Below are 23,727 nucleotides of genomic sequence, written 5' to 3'. Positions count from 1 at the left end.
TCCCATGGCCAACCCCAGCTCCTTCAGGGCTAGAGGCTGGCCCTATATCTGGATTTTTTTCTTAGGAGTCTTTTTTTTTTAAAAAAAAAACAATCAGATTGTGTTTTAAAACTTCAACTTCCATATGAGACCAAGGGAATAGATATCTATTTGGTACAGGATCTAAATTTTCTAAACGGTACAACTCTACAGTCGATTTGTTCAAACACCACAATTGCATGGAACTTTGAATAGGAAGAGAGATACGGTAGGTTAGTATAGGCTGGAGTGAAATAGTGACACATCCCAGAGTAATTTGGGCAGATAATAAAAAATATATTTACAGCCTCCCCCTCCCCAGCCCTGAGGATCTGGGGGAAGGTGCGGATGTGTTGGACATCCTCACCTGTACTGGTGTTGATGTTGTCACAAACATCGGGACTGGCGGTTTGATGTGCTGAGCCCTCGATCATGGGACTTGCCCTTATGAAGCTCATTACCACAAAGGAGAGTCTAAACTTGCATGTAATGGTGCCTAAGAGTCTCCCCCTGAGTACCTCTTTGTTGCTCAGATGTGGCCCCCTCTCTCTCTAATTGAGCCATCTTGACAGGTGAACTCGCTGCCCTCCCCTCTATGTGGGACCCGACTCCCAGGGGTGTAAATCTCCCTGGTAATGCAGAATATGACTCCCGGGGATGAATGTGGACCTGGCATCGTGGGACTGAGAGTATCTTCTTGACCAAAAGGGGAATGCAAAATGAGACGAAATAGTTTCAGTGGCTGAGAGATGTCAAATGGAGTCGAGAGGTCACTCTGGTGGACATTCTTATGCACTATATAGATAACACCTCTTAGGTTTTAATGTATTGGAATAGCTAGAAGTAAATACCTGAAACTACCAAACTCCAACCCAGCAGTCTGGACTCCTGAAGACAATTATATAATAATGTAGATTACAAGGGGTGACAGTGTGATTGTGAAGACCTTGTGGATCACACCCCCTTTATCTAGTGTATGGATGAGTAGACAAATGGGGTGGGATGGGGGGATGATTTGGGTGTTCTTTTTTCACTTTTATTTTTTATTCTTGTTCTGGTTCTTTCTGATGTAAGGAAAATGTTCAGAGATAGATTGTGGTGATGAACGCATAACTATGTTATCATACTGTGGACAGTGGATTGTATATCATGGATGATTGTATGGTGTGTGAATGTATTTCAATAAAACTGAATTTAATAAAAAAAAAAACAATCAGAACACTTTAATGCCTCAAAAAAAAAAAAAAAAACAATCAGAATGTTAAAAATACCCATTATTTTTCCACTCCCCTCTTCTGTGTGGGGCTACAGGTTTCTAGAATCTTTGTGAGCCTACAAAGAGATGTGCAGATGAAATCACATTTGCCCAACAACTTATACCATGTTGAGGTACAGAAAGTCTTGGGTAAGAATTTAAAAGTTTTTCTTGAGTAAATGATGAAGCCCAAGCATAGACATATAGAGTAACATTTTGACCTGTCCTCCAAGGTTATAGCTGGTTTGGGCAACTCACTATGTGATAGTGGGGAAGTCTACATGTGGTTGTGTAGTTTCTCCACTTATGAGATGAGTTAGATAACGATAATTTCCCTTTAATTGAGCGGTTGTAAGGGCTATTAAATTAGTGCTTTTCAAAGAGGGTTAAGTAACTCAAAGTAGTAGTATAAATACATTCCACCCAAAACAATGAATAATGGAATCTGTGCTTCATTTATCACTTTTGGCAATGCAAATATATCAGAGGAAACCAGTCATTTCTTTTCAGCTTTCATGGAAAATTTGCAATTTAGAAATAATTCTTTGGGTCTCTGTATGCCCTCCTGCTCAATTTATCATTGACTGCTGAAACTGGTGCCTACTTGTTGGTTTTGTGTCTGTCCCCCAGCAATCTGTTAAGAATTGATGGTAAATAAAAGGGTACCATGATAAAGCAGTGTGGGCCTGAGGTTGAGAACGGAGGTTAGGGTGAAATGGGTGAAAGAATGTAAGCTGTGAATTCAGTCTAGAAATGCAATTAGTGGGCTTATTAATAGGCACTCCTAGGTCTGAATAAACCGCGATTTAATATTTGTCCCACTTTTCGGAATATACTCTTAGTCTTCCACCTATGTTTACCTGTCCAAAGCTCAGGTAGCCATGTCCTAATCACAGACTCAGCTTTCTACTTTTTCCATCAGATAGAACATCCAATCAAGATGGGTGTTGTTTGGTGTGATCCTGTGATTGTCAAAACCTTGTGGCTCACACTCCCTTTATCCAGTGTGTGGACAGATGAGTAGAAAAATGGGGGCAAAAAGTAAATGAATAATAAGGAGGGATGTGGGGTATGGGATGTTTTGGGTGTTCTTTTTTACTTTAATTTTTATTCTTTTTTTTTTGGAGTAATGAAAATGTTCAAAAATTGATTTTCGTGATGAATGCACAACTATATGATGGCACTGTGAACAATTGATTATACACTTTGGATGATTGTATGGTATGTGAATATATCACAATAAAATTGAATTTAAAAAAAAGATGGGTGTTGTTTTCCTCAGGCTTGAATATTAAGGCTGGATCATAGCACTGCAGGAAAAGGAAGCACTCTTAAATGAAGGAACAGGTCAGCATCATGAATTCCTTTAAAAATATTTTGTGCCACAGGGTTTGGGTTGGTTCTGTCTGTATTGACCCATGTTACTCTCACACCCATAAAAAAATATTTAATATTGAGGTACAAAATAGTATTTACAAAATATGAGTAAGTCATAAAGAAAAATGCTATAATGAATACCTGTTTCTACTACCACCCAATTTTTTTAAATTCAGTTTTATTGAGATATATTCATATACCATACAGTCATCCATGGTGCACAATCAACTGTTCACAGTACCATCATATAGTGCATTCATCACCCCAATCTATTTTTGAACATTTTCCTTACACCAGAAAGAAACAGAATAAGAATAAAAAATAAAAGAAAAAAGAACACCCAAATAATCCCCCCATCCCACCCTATTTTTCATTTCTTTTTGTCCCTATTTTTCTACTCATCCATCCATACACTGGATAAAGGGAGTGCAATCCACAAGGTTTTCACAAATACACTCTCACCCCTTGTAATCTACATTGTTATATAATCATCTTCAGGAGTCCAGACTACTGGGTTGGAGTTTGGAAGTTTCAGGTATTCTAGCTAGTCAGTACATTAAAACCTAAAAAGTGTCATCTAAATAGTGTGTAAGAATGTCCACCAGAGTGACCTGTCGACTCCATTTGAAATCTCTCAGCCACCGAAGCTTTATTTTGTTTCATTTTGCATCCCCCTTTTGGTCAAGATGTTCTCAATCCCACGATGCTGGGTCCAGATTCATCCTCAGGAGTCATATCCCGTGTTGCCAAGGAGATTTACACCCCTGGGTGTCAGGTCCCATGTAGGGGGGAAGGCAGTGAGATCATCTGCCAAGGTGGCTTAGTTAGAGAGAGAGGGCCACACCTGAGCAACAAAGAGGTACTCAGGGGAAGACTCTCAGGCACAATTATAAGCAGGTTTAGCCTCTCCTTTGCAGTAACGAGCTTCATAAGGGCAAGTCCCAAGACAGAGGGCTCAGCACATCAAACCAGCAGTCCTAATGTTTGTGAGAACATCAGCAACAATCCAGGTACCACCCAATTTTAAAGAGAAAACATTACTATTAACTTCAAAGTCTCCTGAGTATTACTGTCTGATCCTATTCCCTTCCATCCTGCTCAGAGGTAATCACTATACAGAATCTTGTGTTATCATTCCCTTGCATTCTTTTATAGTTTTGCCATATTTATTTATATCCCTATACAATATCTTGTTTAGTTTTCAACTTAATTTAAAAAGAAGAACGTGTATGTTCTTCTTCAACTTGCTTCTTTCATTCCATATTCTGAGAATAATCTGTGTGGTTGTATGAGGCTGTACTTCTCTAATTTCACTGCTGTATAGGTATTGAGGCTATAACACAATTTATTGACCCATTCCACTGCTGATGCGCCCTTGGGTTGTTCTGGTTTGGGACTATTATGGACAACGATTTTATGAAAATTCTTGACCATGTCTCCTGGTATGTGGATTTTACCTATTTCAATATCATGTTGCTTCTGTCTTTCTTATTGATTGTAAGAAGATTATATCATTTATAGATAGATAGAAGATAGATAGATTGATTGATTGATTCACCCTGGACACTAATCTTCTCTTCATTATATGCATTGCAATTTTTCTCCCAGGTTATAGCTTCTCATTTTACTTTCTTTATGATGATTTTTGATAAACAGAAGTACTTGGTTTTAATGAAGTTGAATTTCAACATTCTTTTTCTTTGTAGCTTGTGCTTTCCATATCTTCTTCTTTTTCTTTTTTTTAATACTAGAGATTTATTATAAGAATCAGCTCACTGTGGGTATTGGCAGGTCTGAATTCTGGAGGGCAGGCCGCAAGTTGGAAACTTGATGAAGGTGATGATGAATTCCCCAGGAGAAGTTGGCTAGCTGAAGTAGAGATAGAAACTCTGCTTTCTGACTGCTGAAATTATCAGTTCTCCCTTTAAGGCCTTCAACTGATTGGATGAGACTTCTCTCATTGCTTAAGGCAGTCTCCTTTGTTGATTGTAGGTGTCATCAGCCATAGATGCAATCAACTGACTATTGATTTAAATCCCTGAGACACCCTCTCAGTAAAAATCAAGCACACCATCACCTGGCCAAGTTGTCACATGAACTTAATCATCACAAAGACCAATACCGTCCTATTCATGCACTTATATTTTGGGGTCCCCCACCTCCATGTTGGTCAGGATGCTTTTTTTAAAAATTCAGTTTTATTGAGATATATTCACATATCATTCAGTCATCTGTGGTGTACAGTCAACTGTTCACAGTACCATCATATAGTTGTGCATTCATCACCACAATTTATTTTTTGAACATTTTCCTTATACCAGAAAAAGCAAGAATAAGAATAAAAAATAAAAAAGAGCACCCAAATCATCCCCCTCCTCCCACCCTATTTTTCATTTAGTTTTTGTCCCCATTTTTCTACTCATCCATCCATACACTGGATAAAGGGAGTGTGATCCATAAGGCTTTCACAATCACACTGTCACCTCTTGTAAGCTACAGTGCTATACAAGTGTCTTCAAGAGTCCAGACTACTGAGTTGGAGTTTGATGGTTTCAGGTATTTACTTCTAGCTATTCCAGTGCATTGAAACCTAAAAGGGGTTAACTATATAGTACATAAGAATGTCCACCAGAGTGACCTCTTGACTCCATTTGGAATCTCCCAGCCACTGAAACTTTATTTCGTTTCATTTCACATCCCCCTTTTGGTCAAGATGATGTTCTCAATCACACAATGTCAGGTCAAGATTCATCCTCGGAGTCATAGCCTGCATTGCCAGGGAGATTTACACCCCTGGGAGTCAGATCCCACATAGGGGGGAGGGCAGTGAGTTCACCCACAAAGTTGGCTTAGCTAGAGAGAGAGGGACACATTTGAGTAAAAAAGAGGCACTCGGGGAGATTCTCAGGCACAACTACAAGCAGGTTTAGCCTCTCCTTTGCAGTAATGAGCTTTATAAGGGCAAGTCCTGAGATAGAGGGTTTGGTGCACCAAACCACCAGTCCTCAGTGTTAGTGAGAACATCAGCAACAATCCAGGTGAGGAAGCCCAACACCTCTGCATCTTCCCCCAGCTCCTCAGGGGGGCCTATCAGGATGTTTTTGTGCTTTTGTGTCCAGCCTCTCCATTTCCCTTTTAAGGCAACCTTTGAGGTTGATGTCAAGCCCAGCTTCCTGTTTTAAAATGTTGGGCCTGTCCATACCTTCTTTAAGCACTCCTTTCTTACCCTGAGGAAATAAAATTTTCCTATTGTGATGAAAATACTTTTTGCCTTTTCCGTTTAAGTCTTTAGCCCACTCGAGATGGATGGTGAGTATATGGTGTAAGGTTGGAATCTTGTTTATCTATTGCTGTGTAACAAACCACCCCAAAGCTTAGTGGCTTAAAAAAATGTGTTATTATTTCCCACGGTTCTGAGGGATTAACGTGCCCATCTGGGCTGTTCCCACTTGGGGTCTGTGCTAGTTTGGATATATTATGTCCCGCCAAAAGCCATATTCTTTAATGCAGTCTTGTGGGGGCAGACATATTAGTGTTGATTAGGTTGGAATCCTTTGATTGAGTATTTCCATGGAGATGTACTCAATCAACTCTGAGTGAAATGTTTATTTGGGTAATTTCCATAGACCTATGGATCCTGCCCATTCAGGGTGGGTCTTGATTTAATCACTAGAGTCCTAAAAAAGAGCTCACAAACAGAAGGACCTCAGAGCAGCTGAGAGTAATGTTTTGGAGAGCAGCTGAGAGGGACATTTTAGAGACGGCCGCTGAAAGCAGACTTGTGCTGACACTTTGGGGATGTTAGCCCAGCGTTTGCTCCAGAGAAGCTAAGAGAGGACAAAATGCCCCAAGAGCAACATTTTGAAGAAAGCACAGGAGCTAAGAGAGGAGACAGAATACAACCCAGGATCAGCAGATGCCATCCACATGCCTTCCCAGCTAACAGAGGTTTTCTGGATGCTATTGGCCTTCCTTTGGTGAAGGTATACTCGTGTTGATGCCTTAATTTGGACATTTTCATGGCCCTCAGACTGTAAATTTGTAACCAAATAAGCCCCCTTTATAAAAGCCAATCCATTCCTGATATTTTGCATAACGGCAGCATTTACAAACCAGAACAGGGTCCCTGTAGTTACTGTCAGATTATAGGTGAGTCTGGAGTCATCTGAAGGTTTCCTCATTCATAGGTCTGGTGCCTTGGCTGGTAAGACATCTCTCTCTCCTCATGGCCTCTCCGTATGACTGGTTTCAGCTTCTTCACAGAATGGTAATCTCAGGTAGTCATACTTCATACATGATGGCTGGCTCCTCCAGGGCAAGCTTTCCAAGAAACAGGAAGTATAGGCTCCAGTCCAGAAACTGGCATATGTTCCATTGTTCTGCCATAGTCTATGCTTCAGAAAAGTCACACAGCCCACCTAATTTCAAGGGGATGGTAATAGAATAGATCCCACCTCTTGATGTGAGGAATTGAAAAAGAATTTGAGGCCACCTTTAATCTGCCACAGGATTCAAGTTTGTTCTTTCCCATATGGCTAGCTAATTGTCCCACTAAAACCTGCAGGGGGTCACTACTAGCAAAGGACCACTTTAAAATTAATTTTCAGGGGAGATTTTTCCCCCCTCTATCAAACACCAAGTTTTGAGATGGGCAATTTTCTTTCAATCCCTGAATGCATGCAGGGGCAGTATATTTATATCCAGTTCACCTTTATACTGGTGATATTACATTTTGGGATCCTAGATTTATGTGGGAGTTGGGGGTCATATAGTAGATTTTCCACCTAGGCTAGTATTTGTCTCCTTTGTCCCCACATCCCACAAGGTCATAAAAACCGAAAGCTCAAAATTGCTGAATTTGGTAAATGCCTTTAAGGCAAGAGAAAGCTTACCTCTCTGGGTTCCTGCATTCATTTTGCTTCTGACCATCTCAGTATATTCCTTACTTTCTTGACAACTCACTTGTGCGTTAAATACACACACACAAAAATACAAATAGCATTGTTCATCAAAATCAGAAATTAATGGATGCTAGTGTTATGGAGATGAAAAGGGGTGGAAGACGAGAGTATAAACAATAACTCTGTGCTCTGGGAGTGCAGAATTCAGTGGAAACTGTCACGACTTCCTTGATCATGGCAGTAGGTTGATGTTAGATTCTGGGCACTGTGTTAGAGAAAGTGAGATTTCCTGTTTGTGAACAGGAAAAATTTCAGTAAACATGGCATTTCTTTTAACTAATACTGTATTCCATTTTAAGTTTGAACAGCAAGGTCTATCACAGGGCAAGAAAATAGGGATTAAAAAAGAGTTTGAGATGTTTAAAATTGTTTGTCATATTTTGTACCTTATTCAAGAAAGTGTTGACTGGGCTGGCCTCTCCAGTGTGCAGTTGCACTTAGAGTTTTATTAATTAATGATCACCAATGGCCTCCATAATTTGGACGTGACAGTTAAACAATTACCTTTTGCATTTAAACAAAAAAATTAAAAAGGAAAGTCATTTATTGCTAGTAATTTTTCCTCCATATAGATACATCCCCCCCCTTACTCCCAGTAACATAATAACATTCACAGAATGAGTCGATAATGAATCACTGTCAAACAGTGATTCGACACCTAATACTTCGTTTCCCTTCTTAAAACCCAAACAACAAATCCCAGTGGCCCCATATAGCTGATAAGCCATAGGGCTGAAAATAGGACATTTCCGATTTTGTTTTAAGAAAAAAGAAAAGAGATCTTGGCAAGAGTTGTGCCTAAGGGAGCTCTTTCTCCTATCCCACTGGGTCTTTGTAATAATGTGGTCTACAAGACTAACACAAAACTATGCTGCAACTTAGTCCTCCTCCTCCTCTCCCTCCTCCTTTTGACACTTGTCCATGCACCCACATCCATATCTCCTGCTGTATCCTTGGCAATGGCTCTTTGTAATTCTAGATTCAGGCAAATAGTTCTGTCTTGCTGGATGAAAAGCAGAGAAAAACATATGATGCATATTAGTCTTGTTCCAGAATCTGACTCACAGCTGCTCCAGAGCAGCTCACAGAGGACTAACATGGGCTTAGTGGAGGAATCTGGGGTGTCAGGAAGGTCATGCAATTGCTGGCAGCTTTCTTTAAAACTAAACCCAAGTAATTTATTCACGATGGTATCTATTACAGTTGCAGAGAGACAGAGTAAAAGAAAATGTGGTCTGAAGAGTGACTTGGGAAGCAGAAATTCTTGGGCTTTTCTCCCAGCCTTAATGTCAATTGCCTCTATAGCCTGGGTGCATCCCAGAAGGGTACTCCAAGGATTAATTAGCTTCTTAAATGACTTGAATGTGAAAATGTGCTAAATAATCATATGACAGATTGAATTTGCCAGAGAAGAGAGAGCCCTGAATTTGGGGGGTGGGGGTGGGGGGTGAAGAATGGTTATAGAATAATAGGACATTTAATACCTGTTCATTCGTACTTAGGAAAACAGAAAGAAAATGTCATTAATGGGTATATCACTTTAAGTCAGCTGAAGGAGGGAAAAAGAAGGTTAAGAAATAATCAGAAGCCAATAGAATACTGTGATCCATAACCAGTGACTAGAGGTGGGAGACTTAGTGAGGATGAGGGCGAAACATATAATAATGTGGTACAAGTCTCTGTGGCTAAAAAAAAGAAAAGCTAATCTTTCAAGAAAAGAAATAGGACACCAATCTTAGGATGCAGAGAGCATTGTGGTACAGCAAGCAAGAGACAAGACTGGATAAATAGATGGACTTGTCCCGGAGGAAATAAGTCAGAAGGAAGAGGAGGTGGGTAATAACGTTGTAGGTAGATGGACACTATAATGCCAAATCGTCGTTGCTGAACTAAGACACAGGAGCTGAGACATGATGTAGTCAAAACTGCAGGGAATGATTGTAAAGGAGATAGAAAATTTACAGCTGTAAGATAATAAGCTAGTCATAAAGTGCTGCTTATCAGGTTGAAGAAAAATCAGAAAGAAACCGACAGTGAGGGAGACACAAGAGAGGTGAGAGAACATAGCGTGGTCCAAAATGCAGTTTCAGTCAGGCAGGAAGAGAGAAATGGAAAAATAACACAAAGAAAGAGGTACTGAAAATGAGATGATACTGAGGGTGAGGGGCAGGACATTACAGGAAGAGATTTGTAGTGTAATAACGCTGACTGTGGGACTTTGATATGCACGCTTTCTGGGGCTTCAATAAAGAAAGAGCTCAGAAGCAGGAATAGAACGATTCATACATATGGTTTGCTCATGGAACCCAGTGCCTCTTCCCCATAATCACCTTACATGTCTGTGGTTTGCATTACTACTGCAGAATGAATGCGTACACCTGCTCAGATCACTCTATTAGCCTGTCCTCCAAGAAAATAACACGCAGAGCTTGCATTCCCAGTGAAGAGATTCCAATACCATAATTCTCCATTGTTACCTTTCAGGACAGTGATTCCATCCAGCAAGTTTGCTGGGATCAGTCCAGACCCTGGGGAAATCCATTTCATTTTCATCAAGCTTTAACTTTTCGAATGTAGTTTTTAAGTTAAAACCTTGTTATGAGCTTTCCTTTGTTTATCTTTATTTTACACAAATTTGGACCCTAAAATGCTTATGGGGCATTTCTGGAGGCCTAGATTATGAAATTATTGGTGATTTAGCTAGTTACCTCTTCTGAATTAGCCAGATAAAAGCCATAAACCTTAATTACATAATAAAAGTTTCCTTTAAATATCAAAATCCCTAAGAGAACAATCATTTACAGTATCCAGACCATAATTTGATGGGTAGGATGAACAACTATGCCACCTGGGTTTAAGGCACAGACTGTTACTGCTTTCAGGCTGCAGCGCCAGCTCAGCTGCACTTACTCTACCTGCCCTGCTTTAAGTCACCCCAGCTAAATGATCCACTAAACGTAGAGGTGCCTGGCTTCAGAATGCAGTTGCCTCTGTTATGTGTTGCCTTAAGTGTTCTTCAACTGTTTAATCCTAAGGGAAGACAATAGCCCCACCCAAAGGAAACCCCAATTAGCCATTCATGATCAGCCCAACTACCTATTGCAACAACTTCCTTACCCACTGTTATTTATTATTCCTAACGTCTTCAATACAAAAGTAATAAGTGCTCATTTCAGAAAAGTAAGTTTATGAGAAACCACAAAAAAGGAAAACAAACAAAAAAAATCACTCAAAATCCTTCCACGTAGGGAAAATCAGTGGTAAATTTATGCAAGGTGTGTGTAAACGTGTATATGTGTGCACACATAAACACAGTCTCATATACTGGAGATATAAGTACTGAATTTTAAACATCTTTCCTGTCGGAAACTGTATTTCTATGGTATCATTTCAGATGCCTTCATAATAGTATTCTACCATGTGGTTGCACCATAATTTCTTTAATCTCCATGCCTTATTGTGGGCATTTAGGGTGTTCTCAGTCTTGTGATTTTGAAAACGGCACTGAGATGACCATTTTGTGTGGCTCTATCATGTGCCCAACCATGGTTGTTTTCTTAAGATGAATTTCTAGACATGGGATATCTGAGTCAAAACTATATAAAATAAATTACTCAGATGTCTTAAAACCATTAACTGAATCCTTTTTACAGTAGTGGCGGTGGCGGTGGGGGGGGGGTTGTTTGAATATTTTTTTCACATCCAGGCATGAAGTTGCAACATTTCTTTTAAATCCAGTAATGGGTAACTGTAAAAATCATTTGATCAATCGCCTTGCATGAGCAGACCAAGAAAGAAATCTACAGGCAATGAAAGCCGATATGTATGGGTAGATTTTTATTACAGATGAGTGACACACAAACGCAACCCAAACGCAAAAAAAATCTATTGCTGCTGTTCTGATGTTTCTCTGGTCTATAAAGTGCAGCAGAGTTTTCAGTGCCTGTGGGGAAATGCAGAACACGTTTGAGAGAGAAAGCAGGCCCTAAGAGCTATGTTAATAATGCAGTAAGAACTACTAAATTACTTGTGCATAAATGCCCCCCAAATATTTAGCTTTATCCAAACCTTTGAACAATTCATACTGAGGTCTATTTATTGTCCATCTTCATCTATTTTAAATGCCAGCCTATGAATGCCGTACATAGGCTATTCAGCTGAAAGCTATCATTAAAATGGGCATGAATCAATTTTCTTTTTATTAAGTAAGGCTGCATCATAGCTAAATATTTTGGTCCTCAAGCATCTCCTGTAAGCACAGAGGATTTAGTTACCCTTAATAACATATTTAAACAGAGCTCTGACAGTACTTGCCAATGCTCTGCAAATATTCCTTTGAATTAGTATGTAGGCATCCAATGACTAACCCTCTGGGTTGATCTCTGGGCCTCAACCTTACAGAAGCTGCTTAGGAAGTAGCTATTTCCATAAAGTTAGACTGCACCATCCTTATGGACAAAGTTTCCCTTTCTTTTTCCTGCAGTGTGTAAGTGTGTTAGAGGAGGGGTCATTGTGTGCAACCAGTAGAGAATCTCCAATAATATCACAATTAGGGAAACAGGCCCAAGGAGGACCCCAAGAAGACTGTCTCTGCGGCTGCTCCCTGAACTTCATTCACACAAAGCAAGTGGAGAGAATGAATCTTATAAAGTTCTAACAATGGAGCCAACTCAGTGTGAAATTGAGCGTTGACAACAAATTTAAAAAGATGCTGTCACAATATTTTGATAATTTTAAAAATAATTTTGTTTTTGCTTTTGGTATTGGGTTAGGCCTCTGGGAGAGAAATCCGCTTTCCCTGCCCCCACCCCTCGTTGTGCACACAAAGGCTCGTTAATGTAATGCTAGGAGTGATTTGACTCTTGGAAGAATAGGAGCATTCAGTGTTTCTCTTTCATTTGCAGAGCACGGCATGAGTTTTGCAGACAGCACTGATGAGAGAAATGGTTCAAATGCCCAGTTGGCCTTAGTTCTGACACATGCTTGCTACACACACACACACACACACACTCCTACTGATTCAAGTAATGACGATTTCTTCCCACATTCTATTTTAGAAAAAGAATTTCCAAGAGACTTTCATGGTTTTAGCATTTATACCTTAAATATGGAATATAGCCAGACACAAAAGCCTCTGTTGTAAGGCTATAGAAGATTTGAACATTATTAACCAATTTGATTTGATATTTTTAGAACATTATACCTAACACATGAAGTAGATATATTATTTTTAAATATACATATAATATGCTCACCAAGATAGACTTTATACTGGATAATAAAATAAGTCAGTACATTTTAAACTTTATAACCACAATGGAATTAAATTAGAAATCAATAACAACAATATATCTAAGAAAAATACACAAATATTTGGAAATTTTTAAAAACCACACATTTGAGTCTCACGACGTTTAGTCCATGAGTCAAAAAAGAAAATCACAAGGGAAATTAGAAAATATTTCAAACTGAGTTATAATGAAAATATATCATATAAACATCTATGGGATGAAGCTAAAGAAGTACTTAGATGGAACTGTATAGCTTTAAAGGCTCATATTAGAGAAGAGGAATTTTAAATCAATAATCTAAGCTTCCATCCTAAGAAGCTAGAGAAAGAAGAAGCAAATAAATGCAAAGTAAGTAGAAGGAGGGAAGCAATAAAGCCAACAGAGGAAATCAGTGGATTAGAAAATAAAAAAAGAAAATTTGGTTCTTTGAAAAGTTGAATACAATTGATAAAGCCCCATTGAAATGGACCAACATAAAATAAATACAAATTACCAATATGAAGAATGCAAGAGGGGATATCACTACAGATCCCACTGCCATTAAAAGTAAAATAAAAGCATATTATTATAACTTTATGCCAACTTTAGATGTAGTGAGACTAATTTCTTGAAAAATATAACTTGCCAAAACTGATACAAGAAAAATAGACAACCTGACAACCCTATATATGTTAATGATATTTGATATGTAAAAAAAATACCCTCTCAAAATGAAAACTCAAGGGCCATATGATTTTATTAGTGAATCTATCAGATATTTTAAATAAAATACTGATCTTACACAGTCTTTCAAAAAAGAGAGGAGAAAACATTTTCCAACCTAGTACCAAAACCTGACACCAAAACCTGATGAAGACATTTCAAGAAAATTACAGACCAATATACTTCATGAACCAATATACACACAGATTCTTAACAAAATATTACCAAATTTAATCCATCAACATATAAAAAAGGTAATACACCATGACTATGTGGGTTTTATCACAGGAATGGAAGGTTTGTCAGACGTTAAAAAATCAATGAGTATGATTCACCATATTAACAGCGTAAAGGAGAAAAAATATATGATCATCTCAATACATGCAGGAAAAATAATCATTTGACAAACTCCAACACCCATTCAAGATAAAAATTCTCATCAAACCAAGAATAGAAGGGAAATTCCTCCAACTGATAAAGGGCATCTACACAATGTCTGGTACTAACATTATACTTAATAGTAAAAGATGGAATGTTTTCCCCCTAAAGTACAGCTTTAACCACTGCTCTTCAACATCTTAGAGGAAGTCTGAGTGCAGTGAGTTTAGAAAAATAAATAAAAGGCATAAATATTGGAAAAAGGGAATTAAAATTGTTATTTGCATATGAAATGGTAGTGTAGGTAGAAATGTGTTAAGAGAGCTACAAAACAAGTGTTAGAACTAATAAGTGAATATAGCAAGGTCAAAGGATTCAATGTCAATATATAAAAATTAATTGGGCTTCTATATTTTAGCTGCAAACAATTCAAAAATGAACTTCAAGAAAAAAAAAAAAAACCATTTATCAAATGAACCTTAAGAGCTCCCAAAGTCCCTCCCTCCATAAAGGCAGTGAATAAACTGGAAAAACCTGTCATCATCAGAATCAACTTTTTCAGGATTCTGGAAGCTGACCAAAAGCTTGCAGGAACCAGGGGAATGGCTAAATGGCTAAGATAAAGACTAACCTCACCAAATGTTGACAAGATTGTGAAGCAATTGGAATTTTCATACACAACCACTTTGAAAATTATTTAGCAGAATTTATATATACATTAAAAATTAAGCACACACCTACTATATGACCCAGAAGTTCTACTCTACTCCTAGGTCTTTGCCTATGATAAATAAAAACATAGGTCCACAAAAAGACTTGTACAATAATGTTCATAGCAATTTTATTCATAATAGCCAAAAAGTAGAAACAACCCAAATGCCCACCAACTAATGAATGGGTAAGCAAATTATGGTATAGTCATACAATGAAATGCTGCTCATTAATAAAAAAGAATAAACTATCGATGTATGCAACCAAATGGCATGAACCTCACAGACATTAAATTGAGAGAAAGAAGTCAGACACAAAAGAGTAGATACTGTATAATTTCCTTTATATGAAGTTCTAGAACTGGCAAAACTAACCTATAGCAATAGAAATCCAAACAGTGATTGCCTATGTGGGGCAGACATTTGACCCCCACGTGGCACAAGGCCACTTTCTTGAGGTGATAGAAATGTTGTATCTCTTGATTGGGTGGTGATTACATGGGTCTATACATTTGTTGAAACTCACTGAACTGTATTCTTGAGATCTGTCCATTTCACTGTATGTAAAATTTGCCCCAATTAAAAATAAAATTTCTGTATACTGTAGCAGATTAAATTGTGTACCCGAGTTTGCACGTTCTTGGTCTTGGTCTGCATTCTGGTGGGTGTGGACCCATTGTAAATAAGAGCGCTTCAAGATTTACTTCAGCTAAAGTATGGCCCAACTAAATCAGGTTGGGCTTTCATCTGGATTACTGGAGTCCTTTATAGGCAGAGTGAAAGTCAGAGAAAGAAGCCCACAGAGAGAAGCCAGAAGTTGGGAGTCAATGGAACCTGGAAGAGAAGCCAGGAAAGGCCTCCATTTGCATTGCCATGTGACAGAAAAGTCAAGGACCAAGGATTGCTGGCAGCCAGTCCCTGAATGCCAGTGTTTGGGAAGAAAGCACTGCCTTGCTGACACCTCAATTTTGGACTTCTCCCAGCCTCAAAACCGTGAGCCAACAAATTCCCATTGTTTAAGCCAACCCATTGTATGGTGCTTGTTTAGGAGCCTGGAAAAAAACATATACCTTCTGGTTTATTAAATCAGATATTTTTTATTCAACTTCTTCTAAATGTAGTACCGAAATCTGCAATGAATTTTTAGGGGGAATATTCTTCATCATTTTGTCAGGAAGAAACAAATTAAAAAAATGCTTTAGTATTGGGTTGAAAAACAATGGGTCAGGCCATCTATTCTAGGATCAAATACTGCTTGTCTTCGTAAAGTCCATTACCACCCCTCCCCCCCCCAAAAAAAACATATTTTTGTTGTTTTGTAAAATTTGTAGAAAGTACTTAAAGTGTACATCATTCATGCCATAAATCTTCATTGAGCAGAAATTATATGCAAGGCCTGGGATGAGGAGGAGGGCTGCCATGCCTGCCCTCGAAAAGCTCACACTCCAGTAATGAGATTTTTTTTTTTACCAGATTTTTTTTTAGGTTAAATCATATGATATTGTCACTTTTATAGGTCAAAAGAGCAGACTAATGATAAATTCATATGGTTCGGCCTGATACAATTTGAAGGGAAAAGTGACCAATACAATGAGGTCCAGAAAAGAGGAGAGATCACTTTCAGATGGGGTGGGAGGAGAAGATAGGGAAATGGCTGTCTTTTTGTGACACATTTCTTGGTATCCTTTGTAGTCACCATGAAAATTCTTTTCTAGTTCATTGGCTGCCAATCCAGGTTAGATAAATACTTAACTTGTACTTCGAGGAGGAGAAATGTAAAAATAAGAGACTTGATATATAAAAGAGCCATTGGTGTGGAGCTGCTCACCAGCTGGGCCTGTGAATATGGCAGTGTGAGACTGAAATGTCACTCGGTAGAGCATTTACTGCCCAGGACGGCTGGGAGTGGGGGCCTCTGCACTGCAAAATCCTGGGGTTCTTTATCTGGTGGATGCACAAAGCCCCTGGAATTGTAAGCAAAATATCAAAAGTATTTGTTTGCTTGGACACAGATGTTACATACGTTTGGGTGGGGTAGACACATGGATTATCAAAGTGCTTGTGACTCAGAATAGGTTAAATACCATAAAGGTATGTGCATGCATACTTTTTTTTTTTTAATTTTTTTATTTTTTAATCATTTTATTGAGATATATTCACATACCACGCAGTCATACAAAACAAATTGTACTTTCGATTGTTTACAGTACCATTACATAGTTGTACATTCATCACCTAAATCAATCCCTGACACCTTCATTAGCACACACACAAAAATAACAAGAATAATAATTAGAGTGAAAAAGAGCAATTGAAGTAAAAAAGAACACTGGGTACCTTTGTCTGTTTTCCTTCCCCTACTTTTCTACACATCCATCCATAAACTAGACAAAGTGGAGTTTGGTCCTTATGGCTTTCCCAATCCCATTGTCACCCCTCATAAGCTACATTTTTATACAACTGTCTTCGAGATTCATGGGTTCTGGGTTGTAGTTTGATAGTTTCAGGTATCCACCACCAGCTACCCCAATTCTTTAGAACCTAAAAAGGGTTGTCTAAAGTGTGCATAAGAGTGCCCACCAGAGTGATCTCTCGGCTCGTTTTGGAATCTCTCTGCCACTGAAGCTTATTTCATTTCCTTTCACATCCCCCTTTTGGTCAAGAAGATGTTCTCCGTCCCACGATGCCGGGTCTACATTCCTCCCCGGGAGTCATATTCCACGTTGCCAGGGAGATTCACTCCCCTGGGTGTCTGATCCCACGTAGGGGGGAGGGCAGTGATTTCACCTTTCAAGTTGGCTTAGCCAGAGAGAGAGGGCCACATCTGAGCAACAAAGAGGCATTCAGGAGGAGACTCTTAGGCACAAATATAGGGAGGCCTAGCCTCTCCTTTGCAGCAACCGTCTTCCCAAGGGTAAAATTTATGGTAGAGGGCTCAACCCATCAAACCACCAGTCCCCTATGTCTGTTGTCATGTTAGCAACCATGGAGGTTGGGTAGGCGAATACCCCTGCATTCTCCACAGGCTCCTCAAGGGGGCACTACATCTTTTTTTTTTTTTCCTTGTTTTTCTTTTTTTTTTTTTTTTAACTTTCCCTTCTTTTTTAAATCAACTGTATGAAAAAAAAAGTTAAAAAGAAAACAAACATACAATAAAAGAACATTTCAAAGAGACCATAACAAGGGAGTAAGAAAAAGACAACTAACCTAAGATAACTGCTTAACTTCCAACATGTTCCTACTTTACCCCAAGAAAGTTACATAATATAGCAACATTTCTGTGAACTTGTTCCTACTATATCCATCAGAAATTAACAGACCATAGTCATTTCTGGGCATCCCCAGAACGTTAAATAGCTTATCTGTTCTTCTTGGATTATTGTTCCCCCTTCCTTAATTGCTCTCTACTGCTAGTTCCCCTACATTCTACATTATAAACCATTTGTTTTACATTTTTCAAAGTTCACATTAGTGGTAGCATATAATATTTCTCTTTTTGTGCCTGGCTTATTTCGCTTAGCATTATGATTTCAAGGTTCATCCATGTTGTCATATGTTTCACGAGATCGTTCCTTCTTACTGCCGCGTAGTATTCCATCGTGTGTATATACCACATTTTATTTATCCACTCATCTGTTGAAGGACATTTGGATTGTTTCCATCTCTTGGCAATTGTGAATAATGCTGCTATGAACATTGGCGTGCAGATATCCGTTCGTGTCACTGCTTTCCGATCTTCTGGGTATATACCGAGAAGTGCAATCGCTGGATCGAATGGTAGCTCTATATCTAGTTTTCTAAGGAACTGCCAGACTGACTTCCAGAGTGGCTGAACCATTATACAGTCCCACCAACAATGAATAAGAGTTCCAATTTCTCCACATCCCCTCCAGCATTTGTAGTTTCCTGTTTGTTTAATGGCAGCCATTCTAACCGGTGTTAGATGGTATCTCATTGTGGTCTTAATTTGCATCTCTCTAATAGCTAGTGAAGCTGAACATTTTTTCATGTGTTTCTTGGCCATTTGTATTTCCTCTTCAGAGAACTGTCTTTTCATATCTTTTGCCCATTTTATAATTGGGCTGTCTGTACTATTGTCATTGAGTTGTAGGATTTCTTTATATATGCAAGATATCAGTCTTTTGTCAGATACATGGTTTCCAAAAATTTTTTCCCATTGAGTTGGCTGCCTCTTTACCTTTTTGAGAAATTCCTTTGAGGTGCAGAAACTTCTAAGCTTGAGGAGTTCCCATTTATCTATGTTTTCTTTTGTTGCTTGTGCTTTGGGTGTAAAGTCTAGGAAGTGGCCGCCTAATACAAGGTCTTGAAGATGTTTTCCTACATTATCTTCTAGGAGTTTTATGGTACTTTCTTTTATATTGAGAGCTTTGGTCCATTTTGAGTTAATTTTTGTGTAGGGGGTGAGGTAGGGGTCCTCTTTCATTCTTTTGGATATGGATATCCAACTCTCCCAGCCCCATTTGTTGAAAAGACCATTATGACTCAGTTCAGTGACTTTGGGGGCCTTATCAAAGATCAGTCGGCCATAGATCTGAGGGTCTATCTCGGAATTCTCAATTCGATTCCATTGATCTATATGTCTATCTTTGTGCCAGTACCATGCTGTTTTGGCAACTGTGGCTTTATAATAAGCTTCAAAGTCAGGGAGTGTAAGTCCTCCCACTTCGTTTTTCTTTTTTAGAGTGTCTTTGGCAATTCGAGGCATCTTCCCTTTGCAAATAAATTTGATAACTAGCTTTTCCAAGTCTGCAAAGTAGGTTGTTGGAATTTTGATTGGGATTGCATTGAATCTGTAGATGAGTTTGGGTAGAATTGACATCTTAATGACATTTAGCCTTCCTATCCATGAACATGGAATATTTTTCCATCTTTTAAGGTCCCCTTCTATTTCTTTTAGTAGAGTTATGTAGTTTTCTTTGTATAGGTCTTTTACATCATTGATTAAGCTTATTCCTAGGTACTTGATTTTTTTAGTTGCTATTGAAAATGGTATCTTTTTCTTGAGGGTCTCTTCAGTTTGTTCATTTCTAGCATATAGAAACATTACTGACTTATGTGCATTAACCTTGTATCCCGCTACTTTGCTAAATTTGTTTATTAGCTCTAGTAGGTGTATCGTTGATTTCTCAGGGTTTTCTAGATATAAGATCATATCATCTGCAAACAATGACAGTTTTACTTCTTCTTTTCCAATTTGGATGCCTTTTATTTCTTTGTCTTGCCGGATTGCCCTGGCTAGCACTTCCAGCACAATGTTGAATAACAGTGGTGACAGCGGGCATCCTTGTCTTGTTCCTGATCTTAGAGGGAAGGCTTTCAGTCTCTCACCATTGAGTACTATGCTGGCTGTGGGTTTTTCATATATGCTCTTTATCATGTTGAGGAAGTTTCCTTCAATTCCTACCTTTTGAAGTGTTTTTATCAAAAAGGGATGTTGGATTTTGTCAAATGCTTTTTCAGCATCTATTGAGATGATCAATTGATTTTTCCCTTTCGAGTTTTTAATGTGTTGTAATACATTGATTGTTTTTCTTATGTTGAACCATCCTTGCATGCCTGGAATGAACCCCACTTGGTCATGGTGTATGATTTTTTTAATGTGTCTTTGGATTCGATTTGCAAGTATTTTGTTGAGGATTTTTGCATCTATATTCATTAGGGAGATTGGTCGGTAGTTTTCCTTTTTTGTAGCATCTTTGCCTGGTTTTGGTATTAGATTGATGTTAGCTTCATAAAATGAGTTAGGTAGTGTTCCATTTTTTTCAATGTTTTGAAAGAGTTTGAGTAAGATTGGTGTCAGTTCTTTCTGGAAAGTTTGGTAGAATTCCCCTGTGAAGCCATCTGCCCCTGGACATTTATTTGTGGGAAGATTTTTGATGACTGATTGGATCTCTTTGCTTGTGATGGGTTGGTTGAGGTCTTCTATTTCTTCTCTGGTCAGTCTAGGTTGTTCATATGTTTCCAGGAAATTGTCCATTTCTTCTACATTATCCATTTTGTTGCCATACAGTTGTTCATAATATCCTCTTATAATTTTTTTAATTTCTTCAGGATCTGCAGTTATGTCACCTTTTTCATTCATTATTTTGTTTATATGGGTCTTCTCTCTTTTTGATTTTGTCAGTCTAGCTAGGGGCTTGTCAATCTTGTTGATCTTCTCAAAGAACCAACTTTTGGTGATATTTATCCTCTCTATTGTGTTTTTGTTCTCTATGTCATTTATTTCTGCTTTAATCCTTGTTATTTCTTTTCTTCTACTTGGTTTAGGATTGGTTTGCTGTTCATTTTCTAGCTTCTTCAGTTGATCCATTAGTTCTTTGATTTTGGCTCTTTCTTCCTTTTTAATATATGCGTTTAGTGCTATAAATTTCCCCCTTAGCACTGCTTTTGCTGCATCCCATAGGTTTTGGTATGTTGTGTTCTCATTTTCATTCGTCTCTATATATTTAGCAATTTCTCTTGCTATTTCTTCTTTAACCCACTGATTGTTTAGGAGTGTGTTGTTTAACCTCCAGGTATTTGTGAATTTTCTAAGTCTCTGATGGTTATTGACTTCTAATTGTATTCCATTGTGGTCAGAGAATGTGCTTTGAATAATTTCAATCTTTTTAAATTTATTGAGGCTTGTTTTATGTCCCAGCATATGATCTATTCTGGAGAAAGTTCCATGAGCACTAGAAAAGTATGTGTATCCTGGTGATTTGGGATGTAATGTCCTGTATATGTCTGTTAAATCTAATTCATTTATCAGATTGTTTAGGTTTTCAATTTCCTTATTGGTCTTCTGTCTGGTTGATCTATCTATAGGAGAGAGTGATGTGTTGAAGTCTCCCACAGTTATTGTGGAAACATCAATTGCTTCCTTTAGTTTTGCCAGTGTTTCTCTCATGTATTTTGTGGCACCTTGATTCGGTGCATAGACATTTACGATTGTTATTTCTTCTTGCTGAATTGCCCCTTTTATTAGTATGTAGTGGCCTTCTTTGTCTCTCAAAACATCCCTGCATTTGAAGTCTATTTTATCTGAGATTAATATTGCTACACCTGCTTTCTTTTGGCTGTAGCTTGCATGAAATATTTTTTTCCATCCTTTCACTTTCAGTTTCTTTGTGTCCCTGTGTCTAAGATGAGTCTCTTGTATGCAACATATTGATGGTTCATTTTTTTTGATCCATTCTGCGAATCTATATCTTTTAATTGGGGAGTTTAGTCCATTTACATTCAACGTTAAAACCATGAAGGCGTTTCTTGAATCGGCCATCTTATCCTTTGGTTTATGTTTGCCATATTTTTCCCTCTCTCTATTAATATCCTTTATTGTACCCATACCGAATCTCTTTAGTACTGAACCTTTCTCCAAGTCTCTCTGTCCTGTCTTTGTTTCTCTGTCTGTAGGGCTCCGTTTAGTATCTCCAGTAGGGCAGGTCTCTTGTTAGCAAATTCTCTCAGCATTTGTTTGTCTGTGAAAAATTTAAGCTCTCCCTCAAATTTGAAGGAGAGCTTTGCTGGATAAAGTATTCTTGGCTGGAAATTTTTCTCACTCAGAATTTTAAATATATCGTGCCACTGCCTTCTCGCCTCCATGGTGGCTGCTGAGTAGTCACTACTTAGTCTTATGCTGTTTCCTTTGTATGTGGTGAATTGCTTTTCTCTTGCTGCTTTCAGAACTTGCTCCTTCTCTTCTGTGTTTGACAGTGTGATCAGTATATGTCTCGGAGTGGGTTTATTTGGATTTATTCTATTTGGAGTTCGCTGAGCATTTATGGTTTGTGTATTTATGTTGTTTAGAAGATTTGGGAAGTTTTCCCCAACAATTTCTTTGAATACTCTTCCTAGACCGTTACCCTTTTCTTCCCCTTCTGGGACACCAATGAGTCTTATATTTGGACGTTTCATATCATCTATCATATCCCTGAGGTCCATTTCGATTTTTTCAATTTTTTTCCCCATTCTTTCTTTTATGCTTTCATTTTCCATTCTGTCATCTTCCAGGTCACTGATTCGTTGTTCAACTTCCTCTAGTCTTGTACTATGAGTGTCCAGAATCTTTTTAATTTGGTCAACAGTTTCTTTAATTTCCATAAGATCATCCATTTTTTTATTTAGTCTTGCAATGTCTTCTTTATGGTCTTCTAGGGTCTTCTTGATTTCCTTTGTATCCCGTACTATGGTCTCATTGTTCATCTTTAGTTCTTTGAGTAGCTGTTCTAGGTGCTGTGTCTCTTCTGGTCTTTTGATTTGGGTGCTTGGGCTTGGGTTATCCATATCGTCTGGTTTTTTCATATGCTTTATAATTTTCTGTTGTTTTTGGCCTCGTGGCATTTGCTGAACTTGATAGGGTTCTTTTAGTATTTGTAGACCAATTGAAGTCCTTATCTCTAATTTATCAGATCTACAGCTTCGTGGAGTACACTTTCTCTAACTAACCAGCAGGTGGCGTCCACGAGCCACCTGTTCTCCACAAGCCAGTTCTCCCCTGCTTAGCCTTTTTGGTGAGTGGGGGAGTGAGTCTTGTGGGGTCCAATTGGTGTACCAAGCTTGCGTGTGTAGTTGGTGTTGCCTGCCCTGCATATGGGGTGTGTTTCTGGGCAGTCAGGGAGTGGGGGGTGGCTCTAACAATCAAATCTCCCTGGTGATCCTAGAGGTTTAAAGCTGCTGCAATAGTCTAATCCTTCAGTTCAGTCCTGCCACAGTTTGTTTCTGCCACTGACCCACAAGTCCTTGGTATTGGCGTATGGCTCCAGAGACTTGCAAGTGGGCCCCTCTTCCAGGCCGTGCACCCCGGGTCCTCTGTTGAGGGGTGACTGTGCTATGTCACAGGTGAGTGCCGTCCCCCCAGGGCAGTTCTGGGCTGCTGGGCTGTGTAGGGAGGCTCCCAGTCTGCTGAAATGATGGCTGAATGGGGCTTTGTTAATTCACACTGCTCCACCTTCCCAACTCTGGGACAATCAGCTGAGGTTGCGGGGAAGGGTAATGTCCACGCCCAGTTTTGTGGTGTGTGCCTGTTATTTGAA

This window comes from Choloepus didactylus, chromosome X (genome assembly GCF_015220235.1).
Source record: "Choloepus didactylus isolate mChoDid1 chromosome X, mChoDid1.pri, whole genome shotgun sequence".
NCBI lineage: Eukaryota > Metazoa > Chordata > Mammalia > Pilosa > Megalonychidae > Choloepus > Choloepus didactylus.
The sequence above is the reverse complement of the archived record's forward strand: the minus strand, read 5'-3'. Positions refer to the sequence as shown.